The following is a 16,365-nucleotide window of genomic DNA, read 5'->3' on the forward strand; positions in this document are numbered from 1 at the left end:
AGTCAATTCTCTCCTGGATCAGGAAAAGACCTGGAAAGGGAAGGAATTCTCTAAAGAATGTAGATTTTTCCCACGAGAGACAGCTTTGCAGGGCCATTTCAAAACATGTAAAAGAAATATATTTTGCGTTAAAATACTTTGATTTCTTTTAGGGCCTGCCATCCATCATGTTGGTATCCTATTGCTACAAAGAGTCTGTTTTGTTAGTCTGAAGGTTTCTGTTTTAATGTTAATGCTAGTCAGCTGTGCTGAATTCTGGAGGGAGGAAGGTATAATGAGGCATGTCTGACCACCCTTCTCCATCATGGCCTGAACTAGGGTTTCAGGTTTACTGTGGAATTCCCTTGCCAGAAAGGAGGGGTTCATTCAGTTGGCTGGGGGGCTTAGAATTCTATTTTTGGTTTATATTCATAAATATCTCAGTCATGAATCCAGCAGTGAGAAAATGAGTTTTTTTCCTTCTGAATTCATCTGCTTTTACCATAGAGCAGAAGTTCCGACAACATATTACTCATTCTGTTAGCAGTGGTAAATCTGTACAGGTCTGCAGCAACCTGAATTCTTGGGCATAAGGCAGAAGGAGAGACTGAGGCAAGTTTTAGAGCAGGAGTAAACATTTATTCAAAAGCTTTAGAGCAGGAACAAAAGGAAGTAAAGTACACTTGGAAGAGGGCCAAGCAGGCGACTTGAGAGATCAAGTGCATAGTCTGACCTTTGACTTGGGGGTTTCATATGTTGGCATGCTTTCAGGGTCTTGCATCCCTTCTCCCCTGATTCTTCCCTTAGGGTGGGCTGTTTGCATGAGCAGTGGCCTGCTAGCACTGGGGAGGGAACATGCACAGTGTGTTTACTGGAGTTGTATGCATGCTCACTTGAGGCATTCTTCCCCTACCAGCCAAATAGTTCCCAGAAGGTCATACACCAGTTAAACTACACCATTTTGTCTCTTAATGTGCATACTTGAGTTCACTTGCCCAACTCGTGAGACCTTATCCAGAAGTGCTGATCACCAGTTTCAGGTTTTTTCTATCTGTTGGGAGGCTGACTTTCCTTGGCGCTGGCTGAGACCAATTACTATTTGAGAGAGATAGTTACTAACTGCCTGACCCATCACCTGATGGTTGCCTGACATTCCTGGTGTGTGCGTAAACGAGGTAAATGCGGGCATTGGAGGAGGGGGACTGGGGGGCTGGGGGGAGGGTAATCTCCTGCCTTGCTCATGTCTGGCTAGCTACCATTTCTTCCTTGTATAAAAAATTTTCCTCCTGATAGTACCACCCATCCCCTCCTCGACATGTGTTACATGTGTCTTTTTACAATGTTATCTCACTATACATGGAGCTAACATGTGAATCTTTCTATATCCTTCTCTCCTGACTAGAAGTATTCATGAACACCAACACGCACATACCACTACCACTGTAAACTCAACTGAAATCCTGACAGTCTATTGCATGGATTGCGAGTTGATAAGATTTGGCTGTGCTCTCCGACCCAAAATCTTCTATTGAATTGTAATCCCCATAATCTCCATAGTCCCCACCTGTCAAGGGAGAGACCAGGTGGAAGTAATTGAATCAAGGGGCAGTTTCCCGCATGCTGTTCTCGTGATAGCGAGTGAGCTCTCACTAGGGCTGATGGTTTTACCAGTGTTAGGCGGTTACTCCAGCATTCACTTCTCCTTCCCGCAGCCTTGTGAAGAAAGTGCCTTGCTTCCTCTTCACCTTCTGCCGTAAGTTTCTTGAGGCCTCCCCAGCCATGTTGAACCATTAGTCAATTAAACCTCTTTCCTTTATAAATTACCCTGTCTCAAGAAGTTCTTTATAGCAGTATGAAAACAGACTAATACATAGTTACTCTTCCTTATAGTCAATATCATTGACAGTTTTTACTAAGTTAAAGTTTCCCTGTGAGGTGTCTCTTTGAGAAATTAAGAAGAAAAAAAAATGGAAAAAAAAATTGGGGCAGTGAACTGTGGGAGAACAGTAGAAAGGGTCAGAGAGTTTAAACTTGTTTGATACAACAGACCTAACAAACAAAACATCAAATTCAAAAATGGCATGAATGTGTATTAGAGGGTGTTGAGGAGAAGAAAGAGGCCAAGAAAACAAATCTATAGGAAAAAATATGTTTCTGACGGACTCAGGTGAGTTAGGACAATAAGCAAAGCTTAGTTGCAACATTGGCAGGTGGGTAGATATAAAAGGGCAGTCTATAGATTAAAAAAAAAAGATGAATACTTCAGGTACTTTATGCTATTGTGTACAGTTTCTTATACTACTAATCTATTTTAATGGTCAAATTTTATAAAATATTAAAATTAAGATGTTTGAACTAAAAAAATTCTCTATGCAGCAGATTTATAGAGTGTCAAGCCATAATTATTTGCAAGGAGATATATTTAGCTGTATTATTGGAAACAATAGCATTATTGGATTATTGGTTGCTATATGAGAATGTTCATAATGAGTTGAAGCTGCTGGCAGTGTTTAATGAGGTTTCCTATTTTTCTTTCGTTTGTTCAGCTTTTAGTAATACCAATAAGGCTCATTGCTTATTTCAGGGAGCTGGCAACAAACGGTTGTTAGAAAAGAAGAATGCTGCAAGGCTGCTCCAGTCCTAAAGTGCTGCTACAAATTGTCATAAGCATTTTAGGATCATTTGTTTATTCACTGTGATTCTTGTATCATGGTGTGTGCTTGGTCATAAATGATAACATTGAATTTCTTTTTGTTTGCTGACAACTTGCCAGCTAAGCACTGTGGAGTGTTCCAGGGAAAACATGTAGTTTCTTTGAAGTATTTGCTTCACAATTTTTCAAAGCTTAATCTTGTTGCTGGCTGCCTCTTTTACCTCTCAACTTTGTATATATAGAGTCTCGGATTAGAGAATTAAAAAAAAAAAACAACGATTACTATCTGGGCACCAATTGAGTTCCATATATCCATCTATCCTGCTAAGACAATAAACTAAGTTTATAACACATTTTCATTATCCTTTAAGATTTCTGAGCCATTTGTGTGTGAGCATGTATAGGTTCTCAGTTACTGACTACATTAAATATAAGGTAAAGAAAATGGTGTTTATTTTTGACGTCCAAGAGTTTAATGTTTCATGGAAACTATGAGCTAAGCCTAATGAATTTAAAGCAACATTCTGAGTAAAATGTCTAATTATTGCAAATAAACTCTGAGAACCCTGTGATTGTTTGCTGTGGTTAACACCATAAAGCAAATTACCCTATCTTTTGTTGTACACAGTTTGCATCACAAATTATAAGGTAATTGCATGCTATAGTCTCTCTCTAGAACAATTAATATTACCACTAACAGTAGTAGTTTACATGGCTGTAATTGTCTCCATCTTTTACACAGTTTTTCTTATTAAGTATTTTGATCGTGACTTCACCGATTTTAGTCTTCTGTTGAAGATGAGAGGAAAATGAAGTTGTCTCCTTTGGCATTCCTTAGAGCCTTTGGGGATTTGATTTCTCAGCTATGTTAAAGATAGTTCATTTGTTTTAAATTCCATGATTTGCATGTAAAAGTTTTCCCTCGGCCCCTTTTGAAATTTGCATTAGATTTTCAAGGAGAAAATTGAGGTAAATGCTGTCAGTAGAATGATAGTTTTAAGTACTTTTCTCCCATGCTGTAAATCTGTCTTTTTTGAGATGGACTCCTGCTCTGTTGCCCTGGCTGGAGTGCAGTGGCACAGTCTCGGCTCACTGCAACGTCCGCCTCCCGGGATTCAAGCGATTTTCCTGCCTCAGCCTCCAGAGTAGCTGGGACTACAGGTGCGCGCTGCCATGCCTATCTAATGTAAATCTGTCCTGAACCCAACTCAGCCTGTCTGTCTTGCCACACTGCATCTGCCAATGCACTAGCAGATATTTCTTCCGGAGCCATGACTACAGCCTCCTACCTGGTGTTGCTCCCTAAGTTTCACTTTCAGTTATCTGTTCAAATGTCACCTCTTCAGAGAGGAATTCCCTAGTCTCCCAATGGAAAACAGCACCCCATGACTTTTCCCCATTACCTTGCCTTATTTTTCTTCAAAACATGTATCTGTCAATATTTGAAAATATGTTTATTGACTCTCTCCCCCTTAGAATATAAATTACATTGTTTCATGGGTTTTGTTTTTTGCTGTATCTATAGCATCTAGAAAATTCCCTGGCATATAATAGTTGATTAATATACATTTGTAGTTAAAAAAAAAATACTGGTAGGTACCAATGGCTTAACAAATTTTTATTTTTAAGTGAAAATTTATATTGTGTATAGTTCTAATAACACACAAAACAAGAAAACTTTTGTTAGATAGTTGATTTATCTGTGTTATCAAATGACAGAGGCCCACATAGTGAAAGGCATATTTACAATACAGGTAATAATTTTCATTTTAGTAAACATTTTTATTAGTCCAGATAAGAGTGTTTTATGTGTAGGTTTATGCCTGTAGTTCTATATTAATTTTCTTGGTACTGAAATATTGATTGAGCTTGCTAATTCATATAGTGCTCTGCTAAGTATATGGCACAGTCATCTTATGTTGTTTACCAATTTCATTGTCATGAATAAGGGGAGATGTCTTTTCTTTCCTTTTTTTTTTTTTTTTTTTTTTTTTTTGAGACAGGGTCTTGCTCTGTTGCTCAGGTTGGAGCTCACTGCAGCTTTGAACTGCTGAGATCACAGGACCCTCCTGCTTCAGCCTCCCAAAGAGCTGTGATTACAGGCACACATCACCATGCCCAGCGAATTTCTGTTTTTTATTCCTAGAATTTAATTTTTTTTTTACTGTTTAAGATATTTATTAAAATAATGCTTTAAGGCTATCACAATTTTGCTGAGTCCCTACATATTGTTTCAGTTCACTTCTCTACTAAATTATATGGCCTTTTACCATAACAATAATTTCTTTATCTTTTACATCAATTTTCCCATCCATAGGCCTCTTTATGTTTTATGATTACATCTATGAGATTTCTCACAAAGATCATTAGGCATTATCACTTAGTTTTTTGTAGCATCCTTTACTGATAATTCAGACATATTTTGGTGAAAAACTTATGTTTTAAGAAAAATTACTCCTTTTGTTATTCATATAAGTTTACTCTTTATTTTCTAGTTACAATTTATTGCAGTTTTTAACTTCTAGCTGCCCTTAGAACTCCTGACAACTTTTTTTTTAAAAGGATGTCTATCCAAATAAGATGTTTTTGAAAACTGAATCTATCTAACTCAGTGTAAAAGATTACTTAGAACAATATAAATGTAAGTACTTTCCATTAGGAATTTCACCCAAAACATTTTTCCAATGAATAAAAGCTAGTGAAGAGATACTGTAAGGAAGAAACTGGTAATGCAATACATTCTTCCCATGCATGATGTCATTACTTATTTAGTCATAAATGTATTTCTCAGTCTTTAAATACTTTATTTGCAGTGTTATCTTGCCAAATGAAAGTTGGTTTTTTTTTTTTTTTTTTTCTTTTGAGATGCAGCTTCATTCATTCTTGTTGCTCAGGCTGGAGTGCAATGGCGTGATCCTGGCTCACGGCAACTTCCGGCTCTGGGGTTCAGGCAATTCTTCTGCCTCAGCCTCCCAAGTAGCTGGGATTATAGGTGTCCGCCACCGCACCCACCTAATTTTTGTATTTTTAGTAGAGATGGGGTTTCTCCATGTTGGCCAGGCTGGTCTCGAACTCCTGACCTCAGGTGATCTACCCACTTTAGTCTTCTAAAGTGCTGAGATTATAGGTGTGAGCCACCACGCCCAGCTCCAAATTAAAGTTTTAGTGAGATATGATGTGATTGTTTCTGTACTTAGGGCTGTTATTTGCCCTGTCATTCCTGTCCTTCATTTCATTGTAAGTCAAATCATGATTCCCACTTATATCCAAAGTAATGCAAATTGAGTTACTGGAAAAAATGCCACACTACATGAATATCTTCTAATATTGCAACCGTGGCTGACAGAGAGCTTTCTTGGGCATTTACCCATAATTCTAAATTCAAAGTTAGCATCATAAGAGTTAGGTACTCTGAATTAAATACTTTTGTGTTAATCAAGTTTTAGCTAGATATTTAACAATAAAATCCAATCCTAAATCATTTTGTGTTTATTCAATAAAGCAAAGGCAGCACTAATGTGAATTCATGGATGCTTATTTTACAGTTCAATTTTCTTCCTAATTTGTCAACTCCTGGCCTGCTTTGTCCCCAGTTATTCTGCTTTGTCCTGCAAAAATCAATGAGAATGTTTTCTGCTTACAATTCAATTGACTTTTGGGATGACAGCAATGCTTTTCTGAGAAAAGTGACCTGATGACAGTTTTACTAGCCTGGTTTTATTTGTGAAACAGAAAAATAGCAAGTTTCCATCCTCCTTTAATTTTTCATTGGATAGGTGAGAATGCTAAATGATAGCTGTGTGGATTAGGTTCAGCTTTTCACATTGGGAAAAATGACTGATGGGCCCTCAGATGAGAGTGTTGCTACCATGTCAACATCACAATAGTTTCCCTCCTCCAAAAAGCACCACAACAAGCATGAGCCACAAGACACTGGGAACAAAAGGAATCTTTGTTATTTTATTCAACAGGTAAATTAACTTCAAATTTTAAAATATTTAACAACTGAAATAAAAAAGGAAAGTATCAGAATCTAAAAGTTAGACTTGAAAATGGAGTTTATAAACAACTGTAGCTATAATCTAAGGTACTGTTTATATCCTCACAATCATAATTTTTCTCAATATATCCCATTATCAATGATGACTAGTAATAATAAATAGTAATAATTCTTAAATATCTACCTCATACCAGGTATACTTCAGAATACTTTCAACATGCTTACATGAAACTTATAACATGCAATAGATATTATCCCTTTTTACTAATGAATGTGCTGGGTCTTGCAGAAGTTAAGAAACTGCTTCTGATCACACAGCCAGTAAAGTGTGGAGCTGATGACCCAACTATAGTTAATCCGAGTTATCTTAACAATTATATATATCAATATAATATTTATCTTGTACTAAAGAGCTGTCTGAAACTTAAAATCTATAAAATCAGGTTGGAATTTTCTTTTATTTGATAATATATTTATTTTTACCTCCATTAAGTTTTTTTGTATCTGTTTCAATGATAATACTTGAAGATTCAAGGGAATGAAATAAAGGAGATGTACAAGTTGAATGTGCAAGTGAAAAATCCTGTTTTTTGTGGAGATCTTGGCAAACATTAAAAAACGAAAAACAAAAAACCTGATATTCTTCATGAGACCAGGCGCGGTGGCTCATGCCTGTAATCCCAGCACTTTGGGAGGCTGAGGTGGGCGGATCACGAGGTCAGGAGTTTGAGACCAGCCTGGCCAATATGGTGAAACCTCATCTCTACTAAAAATACAAAAATTAGCTGGGCATGGTGGCATGTGCCTGTAGTCCCAGCTACTTGGGAGGCTGAGGCAGGAGAATCACTTGAACCCGGGAGGTGGAGGTTGCAGTGAGCTGAGATCGCACCACTTCACTCCAGCCTGGGTGACAGAGCAAGACTCCATCTCAAAAAAAACCAAAAACAAAACAAAAAACCCCCGATATTCTTCACGAAAAACAAAGGCAAGGTATATTATTGAGTCCATTGAGTGAAAGTCCATTCCTGTACCTGGGATGTGTGCTAGTGCTGGAGATGGGTGCTTCAGTGGAGCATACAAGGATCCTTTGTCCACTGCTAGAGCCAATCTATGAAGTGGTTAAAAGAGTACTAATCATTCTGTGTCCATCTCCAAAATCTCAATTGTCTTTCTTAGAGATGCCCAATTGCCTTCTAGAACATATATGCCAGTTGTCTCTTTCTAGTAGGGTAGAGGAACAATGCCAAAAACAATCACCAAAATAAATCTAAATATGTTACATTAACCATACTTTTACTATTTGTTTTAAAGTTGTGATCAAATGACTGTGATTCTAGGACAGTAAACTAAAAAGACTGAGATCCACAGATCTTGCTCTAATCACATGAAAGCTTACAACAGAAGCACTCCAACACATATTTAGGGGTATACGTGAGTATTGTTCGGCCCATGGTAATTAGGCATAAATGTAAGACGGTTCGCAGAAATAAGTCTTGTGCTTCTTTCATGTAACCAAATCAAGATTTCTCAGTCTGTGAGGCCAACTTTTCAGTATATATATTTAAAGCTTTCAGTGTTGATGCATATCATTATACTAGTTATTGTTATGCGTATAGTTTCTTTGCTTATCGTTATACTAGTTAACAATCTTTGACCACCTAGTACACTTGTTCACTTTAGAACGCTAGACGTCAGCTTCCAAGAGTGAGAATTTCTTTCCCCTAACTTGGAAGTTCTTTGTGGTTTACTGTTGAATATTTCAACTCCACCACTTGTATTTTTCCCTAGCTCGGAATTCCAAAATCTCACATTCTGAAGTGATATATCCACAGGTTCTGCATTAGCATCAGTGTCACCTGAGGTATTGTGTATTAACATGTAGGCTTGGGTCCCACTCCTGAACTACAGAATTAAAATCTCTATGTATGGGGGAAATGTTAAACCAGCTCTCAGGTGTTTCTGATGCAGACCAGAGTTTCTGAATCCACTGTGTTGTGTTGGAGGTCTTGAATGCACAGACAAATTATAACGTGATCCTGAGATTTTGAATATATTATAAGATATTGTAGGAAGAGGGATACCCAGACCAATGAGGAAGACAGTGAAAAACCTCAGAATTTAATGTTCTCTAAATCACACATTCCTAAATTTATAATAAATATGAGGGCTGTTGGGTATCAAGTTAATGGGTATTAAATGTGGTAGTGGACACAAAGCACATAACATGTGTTATTACCAATAGGAAGTGCTCATTAGTTGTTGCCTTGTGTATTCATTTATTCAACTAATTTTAAGTGCCTACAATGGTCAAGCCCTATGTTAAGCACTAGAAATACCAAGATGAGCAAAAACAGCCATGGCTTTCCTTCAAGGGGAATACAGAGCCATGGTAAAGACAGACATTAATCATATCAATATAAAATTAATATAAAAGAACATCGAAGATAAACACTGGAAGGAAAGGGGAGAGAGGTGGTGTTATGGGAACATACATACAAGGGAAATTTGACCTAAGCAAAGAAAAGGAACAGGAAATGTTTTCCACGGAAATCTGAAGGAAGACTAGAAGGGTTGGAGAATTGAAGTATTTTAGGCAAAGAGAACACCATGTGCTTTAGAACCCTGTGGTTACTATGAGTGCCTACTGTGTTCAGTGACTTTTACCTCGTAAGTCTGTAGATAAGTATCAATCATCCTTTCATAGAGGAAAAAACTGAAGCTTAGAGAAATTAAGTAATGTGGGCAAAGTCTCACAAGATTCAGGAAGCGATAGGTTTACAATTAGAAATTCTGTTTGTTATATTTGAAGCTTATGATCTTTCTTTTTTATTTGGACATTAATATGTTTCAGAGGGCAAATGATAGAACTCAGGATTTGCTTATAGAAGGGTGTTAGAAATCAGGCATTAAGACTATAAAGTTTGGAGTAAGGCGCAGAAGGGAAAGAAAAAAGAACTATAAGGATATTTTATTGCATCGCAATTTTGCTGTAGGTTGAAGACCACTGGGTGTAAATCCCATTATGGTAGGAATGCTAAAATGGAAGCCTTTGGAATTTCCTTTCTCTTCCATAGAGTAAGTCAAAGTCAGCTCTGTATCCTTGCAGAAATTGTAGATATTAATACTGCCATGAAAGCCTTGAAAGATGAAGATTAATGATTCTTATCACATCCCTAGTTAGATTAATGCAGAAGACAGATGTATTTTGGAGAATGATGGTGGATTATTTTAAGCTTAATCAGGTGGCGAATTCAATTATATTTGATTTTCTTGATAAGGTCTCCTTACTAGAGAAAATCATTACAGCCCTTTGAATCTGTTATGTAGCAATTAAACAGGTGAATATTTCCATCCTTTATTCTGTAAATAAAAAATAGCGAAGGTGGTTTGTTCTTACCTGGAAGGGAAAATAGTACACCCTTACTGTTCTGCCTCAGGATCCAATCAGTTGTCCAACTCTGTGTCATTTTGTCTGAAGGAAATTTGTCCATGTCACTGTTTCACAGAAAGCCATGTTGGTTCACCACATGTATCGCATCCTGATAATGTGAAGTGAAAAAGTAGAGCCTGGAAGCCTTTGTAAGATGACTGTGCCAGAGGAGGAAGATAAATATCTCGATGCTATGGAGGCCTGTCAGCTCTTTGAAGTATCTGGGCAATATCAAGATTTCTACTTCAGAGGAAAAAACAAATAGTTATTCATTGACCCTGATGCTGCCAAGAAAGAGGTACAATCCTTTGGAACTTTTTTTTTTTTTTTGGTATATGTCTGTTTTAGAGTTGACATATTTCATATCCGTGTGTGTTCCATGACCCAGAAGGTTTCCAGAATGAGAGGGGAGCTCTTTAGCTGGCCAGGCAAGCAGCAGTGCCACTCTGCTTTAATGACCTAGCGCATCTAGTGATGATGAAAGTATCTGTGGCAGACTGGGAGGCTGACAAAACCTAAATCAAGCTACAAGAGGAGAATCTGCAACAGAAGGCCCTGAATGTTAGAAAAATAATTCTCTCTTTGGCAAGTAACTGTACCATTTTGAAAAGCAGCTTTTACTTTTAACTGGCTCAGTAGAGACCATAGGACTGTGGGATGAAGTGAGCTGAGTCACCCCTCAAAAACTGTGCTATCTTATCTGTCTAGCAATTCAAATGAGGAAAGTAATGAGGTGATATTTTAGATATTGTTTAGGGAATCTGACAACAATACAGGGTGAATGCATTGCAGACAATTTGGAATAGATGGCAGAAACATGCTTGTTCTGTTCAAGAAGCAGCAAGGAAGCAAATTTGACAGCAACCAGGGGAACAAGTGGAAGAGGCAGATGCCCAGTCATGTAGGGTCTTATAGACTGTGGTAAAGACTGGATTTCATTCTCAGCGAAATGGGAAGTAAGTTTTGTTGGAAGAGTAACATGATAGAACTTATGTCTTAAAAGGGTCATTTGGAATGCTGTGGGGGAACAGACCATAGGGAGTGAGTGGGAAAGAAGAAAACAGGCTAGGAAACCATTAATTGCTTCAGGAAAAGAAATGATGGATGAGACTGTAGTGGTTGTGGGGAAGGTGGTAAGAAGTGGTTGAATTCTGGATATGCTTTGCAGGTAGAGCTGACAAAATTTGCTAATGGATTGGATATGGATATGAGAAAAAGAATGGTGTCAAGGATAGCTCCAAAGATTTTGGTCTGAGCAATGGGAAGGATAAAGTGGGCGTTTACCGAGATGTGGAGTACTTTATGAGAAGCAGACTGTGGGATAAGAAGAAATAATTTTTTGGCTATATTAGTTTTGAGAGTCCTATTAGATAAATGGAGATATTGAGTAGGTAGTTATATGGGTGTGGAATCTAGGGAGGAGGTCTGGGGTGGTAACATAAAGGTGAGGATCCCTAGCATATAGAGGACATTTCAAGGCAAGAGATTGGATGATATCATCTCTAAAGGGAGTGCAGGTAGGGAAGAAATATCTAAGGACAGAGCCCTAGGGAACTTCAGTGATTAGAAGCTGGAAGAGGAGAAAGATCTAACAAAGGTGACAGGAGGAGTGAAGTAGGGAGAAATTGGAGAAAGGAGGGGTCCCAGAGGCTAAAATAAGAAAAGTTTCAAGGAAGGAGTTGAAGAGGGTTGACCAGGTTGTGGATTGATTACTGACCATTGGATTTGGCCAAATGGAGGTTTTTAATTACCTTAAAAAGGGCTCTTTAAGACCAGTGGTGAGTATGAATGCCAGACTGGATCAGAGTAAACTGGAGGCAAGGAAGTGAAAATAACTAATACTGAAAGCTCTTTTGAAAAGACTAAACAGGCTAACGAAGAAAGTGATGATGATGTGAGGGTTGGGGACTAGGCATGAGCCCAACAACGTGTACGTTTTCTTACTGTAACTAGGAACCTGAGTACCAAAATCATTTAGTGCCCTCCTGTGATTAGAGGGTCCAACACTAAGTCCCTGATTTGATACTGACCAAGGAGGGACCTGGCATTTACCTTGTAACAGTCTGATTTTATTGGAAGCCTTCCATCTTGGAGAAGGCACCAGTTTGCCCTCATTGGGATAGATACATACTCCGGGTTCAGGTGGGTTTTTCTCCTGCATCAAGCTCTTGCCAGCTCCACACCCGCCACACCTCCTTCTCCCCACAAACTCTTCTAAGGAATTACCGAATATCGTTGAGAGCATCACATTCTACACAAGATTGTTTCTTCCTAAGGAACTCAGGTGAGAGTGAAAGAAGTAGGGAGCTGGGATGCTGCCATGGGATTTGCTGGTATCATTACATACTCTATCACCCAAAAGCAACTGGAGTACTCAAAACAGTAGGATGCCATGTAGGATAAAATCCTTTCTTACACTATACAACATACATTCTGAATCAACTACCGACATATGGTGCTGCTTCTTACATAACTGAAATTCATGGATCTAATATCAAAGACATAGCTGCTTTCACATTTTAACTGACTCACAAAATTTTTACTTTTATACTGGTTTCTGAGTTTAGCTTGAAGTGGGGCAATGCTTCTAGAGATACCAATTGATTTATTTAATTAGAAGTAGATGCTGTCACCTGCCCATTTCATGCTACTCGGGTAACGAGGAGAGGGATTACAATATTTGGCTAGGGTGATTGATTCTGACCAGGAAGAGGAAAGAAGGTTGCTCCTACTCAGTGTGGAAATCCTAGGGGGTACTCCTTGTATGAGCAATGTCAGTGGTAAAATTAACATGATGACTAGGACAACCCGATACAGGCGGAATTATAAGCTTCCTCTGGAATAAACATTTAGATTATGACACTGGGTAAATCCCAAAGTGGAAATAATTTTTTTCTCTCAGGCATATTTTCATTAAAAATCCCAATTCTAAAGATTTTAAAGCATTGCATATTGCCTAAATTTGTTGAAAACAACATATTTTTTACTGCTTTAGAAGGGAGAATATTAATTATTTTTTAAATTATAGTTTAGGGAGCAATGATACTTTTTAAAAAGAAAATAGTTTTTCTAATGGAGAATGAAACAGGGTTTTCTGAAATTGTACTTGTAATATATCAAAAAGCAAGGGGGAAATTATAAAGAAATCTATGATTTATTTTTCTATGTTGGAGTTAGAGAAATGTCTGATTTGTTGAGTTGAAGCAGATGGGCCAGAATTTTAATCCTGATTCAGATTTTTTTTAGATATTGGGACATAGCCTGAATGAGATCTCAAAACTGAAGCATGAACTTTTTTTGTGCTTTAATTTTCCATAATTAAAACAAGGATAAAGCTTTATCTTCCTTATTTATCATGCCCACAATTACATGCATCAGCTTAAATAGTTTATTTAATCCAAATTTCACAATTGAAAGAAAGTTTTGATATTATGACAAGGAATATCTAACACAAAATCAATCAGCTACAGGTTTTCTTTGAGACAGTGGTGAACACATAAGTCAACAAAATTAAACGTTATCTTTTCAAATTTCACATTAAAAGTCTTTTTATAGGCTTTTCTGCAACACTTTCAGTGGTAGAAATGTTGCATCTTTTGTTATGACTGGAAGGATTAGAATAGAGATGACTGGATAAGTATACCCAACCATAGCGTGATTGTATCATTGGTTTTCCCTTCTAATTTCACTGCCTCTTAAGAGAGCTTCACTATACCAGTTAGATAGACAATTTAGAAATTGATTTAGAATACAAAGTATGCTTTGGAATATTTTATTTTATTTTTACTAAACTATTTAGAGATATTAGATGGTGAGGTAGAAGGGAGGTGAGGATGAAGTGGTAGAATAAAGGGAAGTAGCATCTGTGGAGTCCTTCCTGTTAATGAGTTGTACTAGTTCTGTATTACAAATGTTCTCATTTAATCTCAGGAGTACTCTGCAAGAGAAATATCACTACTCTCAGTTTATAGGTAAGGAAATGGGGACTAACAAAGGTTAAATAAGTTGCACAACTTACGAAGTAAGTGGTAACTATAGAAGTTGAATTTAGTTCTCTGTCTCAAATAATCAAAGGGAAAGAAAGATGCTGAAAGACAGCATGAGTTTTAAGCACACTGTGGAATCTTACAGAGCCAATTGTCCAGTTAGTAATTCTTCGTGCATTAATTAGGTGAAAGGTGAGCCCCCAACCCACGGAAAGATCCAGCCAAGTAAGGAACTGCGAAATATTGAATGACTAATTCTCCAAACAAGGTAAAGTTTACTGATCTCTCTCTCTCTCTCTCTCTCTCTCTCTCTGTGTGTGTGTGTGTGTGTACACAGTGTGTGCTTCGGACTGAGTTAAAATGCCATGCTTATTTGACACATGGGTCCTTAATTATAAGGGCTTTGGGAACATTTAAGTCATCAGCCACAGATTTGAAAGAAAGACTTTACTTGTCAAATATGATTCTACAAAGATACATTTTCTATAGAAGTATAGATGTTCAAAAGCATAGGCTATTTCATCATGGTGGTGCACAAAGATGGGAAAATAAAATGAACATACCTTAGAGGTTTCTATTTATACAATTGTGTGCATTGAAAAGTATCTGAGCAGTCTGAACAAAGAAACTGATGTAATTATCCTGGATCCATTTTTTTTTCTAGTCTATTTGATCAAAGAACCCATTTAACATCAAGGGTATATAGGCATTTCAGGAAAAGCAAATCAATGGAGTGCGGTTCAAGGAATACTCTCCTAGGCCCGTGGCTTATTTCAAATGCTTTAAGAACATCCTATTAGTATGTAAAGCGAAGTTCGTATAGGAAACTAGGTACTTAATATAACAGCCAGAGAGGCAATCATGAGACGGTCTCTTTTCCAATGTGGACTACAGTCTTTAGTATAGTAGTCTATTTTGCAGTCTCTTTTTTTCTCCATTATTATCTCCTTATGTCTCACTTCTGCTTATTTTGTTGCAGTCAGTGATCAATACATCAAAGGAAAAAAGAATTTTCAGTATAGATTTCTACATAAAATGATGAGTTTTTTGAATCTTATGCTTGGTATCAGATTTCTCTGACCTGTTATCTATTATCTCTAAGTCTGGATTCTGGACAGTGAGGAAGACATGAGGGGTGGTGGGGAATTTGTGTATAATAGGCAACTGAATTTCTTCCTGTGCACTCAGGGCCTTCTGTTCAGGATGCTGTAGGGTGCTCATGCAGGCTACAGGACATAGTACCAAATGGTTAAACAGCATGGGGGAGATCAGAAGAATACTTGTGCAATTGATACCAACAAGCTATTTCTTGGGCAACATACATGGCCAGAATTTTGAGAGTACGTTGACAGAAATTAGCAATTGATAATGACTATGTTTGAATTTTGCAGACCAGGAACTCAAAGGTTTTTAAAATATGCATCAACATTAAAAAATTAATAAAAGCACTTTCTAGTTTAGATGTTATGAGTCAGATTGATAAGTCAGAAGAAATGGAAAACTTGAATTTTATTCATTTGCTCCACAAATATTTATTAAGCATTAATTATGTTGCTGTCATGTTGCTGGATGTTAGTGTGATCTCTGCCCCACAGGAACTTACCAAGAATAACAGACAAAACAGAAAAGACCAGATAGGCCAGGAACATTTTCTTCAAGGCACACATTACTGAAAGAACTGGAAATTAAAACTAGACAGGAATTGTGTAATTGTAGATTATTGTGCATATTTATTCATACTGAAAAACAACAAAGTCTTCACATGTATTGCAATGGTTTAGATTGACAGAGGTTAAGTGTACAGACGTTGTAGCCAGAATGTCTATTTCCAGTCTCTTGTTTACTACTTAACAGCTGTGTGCCCTTGGGCAATTTATTCAACCTCTTGGTTCCTCAGTTACCTTGTCAGTCAAATGGAGATAGTATTCGTACCTACCTTAAAAGGCTGTCCTGAGGATTAAATGAGCTAGTACCTGTTAAACGTCAGAATGATACCTTGTACATAGAAAACGTGTGATACGTTTTGCTACCATTGCAATTTTAATGTATTGTATTTGCTATTGGACAGTCCAGTTACTTTAATCCTTTGTTGTCATTTTAAGAGCTTTATTTAAAGAACTTCCTAGGTTCCATTATATGCTCAATTTTTTGAGTGATTTTTGAGGTTTGAAGGGATTTTTGAAACGCTGTGTGTCTTTTTTTAGGCAGAAGCCTTTGCAAACCAGTGTACTAGTTGTCATTGTCACATCCTTTCTCCTGACTTGGGAATTGTGGAATCAAGCGTTGACATGGTGCTCTGTCAGCCCCAGCTGGCTCC

At 37.4% G+C, this 16,365-nt stretch overlaps 1 long non-coding RNA gene across 1 annotated transcript in view; it reads left to right on the plus strand.

Annotated features, from left to right (window-relative positions):
• LOC104007110 (uncharacterized) overlaps positions 1-16,365 on the plus strand; it is a 201,777-nt gene that overhangs the window by 52,551 nt on the left and 132,861 nt on the right. The window contains exons 2-3 of the long non-coding RNA XR_010158796.1: positions 10,139-10,360; positions 14,234-14,316. This is a non-coding gene — a long non-coding RNA (uncharacterized LOC104007110). The remainder of the gene's footprint in view (positions 1-10,138; positions 10,361-14,233; positions 14,317-16,365) is intronic.

This window comes from Pan troglodytes, chromosome 6 (assembly GCF_028858775.2).
Source record: "Pan troglodytes isolate AG18354 chromosome 6, NHGRI_mPanTro3-v2.0_pri, whole genome shotgun sequence".
NCBI lineage: Eukaryota > Metazoa > Chordata > Mammalia > Primates > Hominidae > Pan > Pan troglodytes.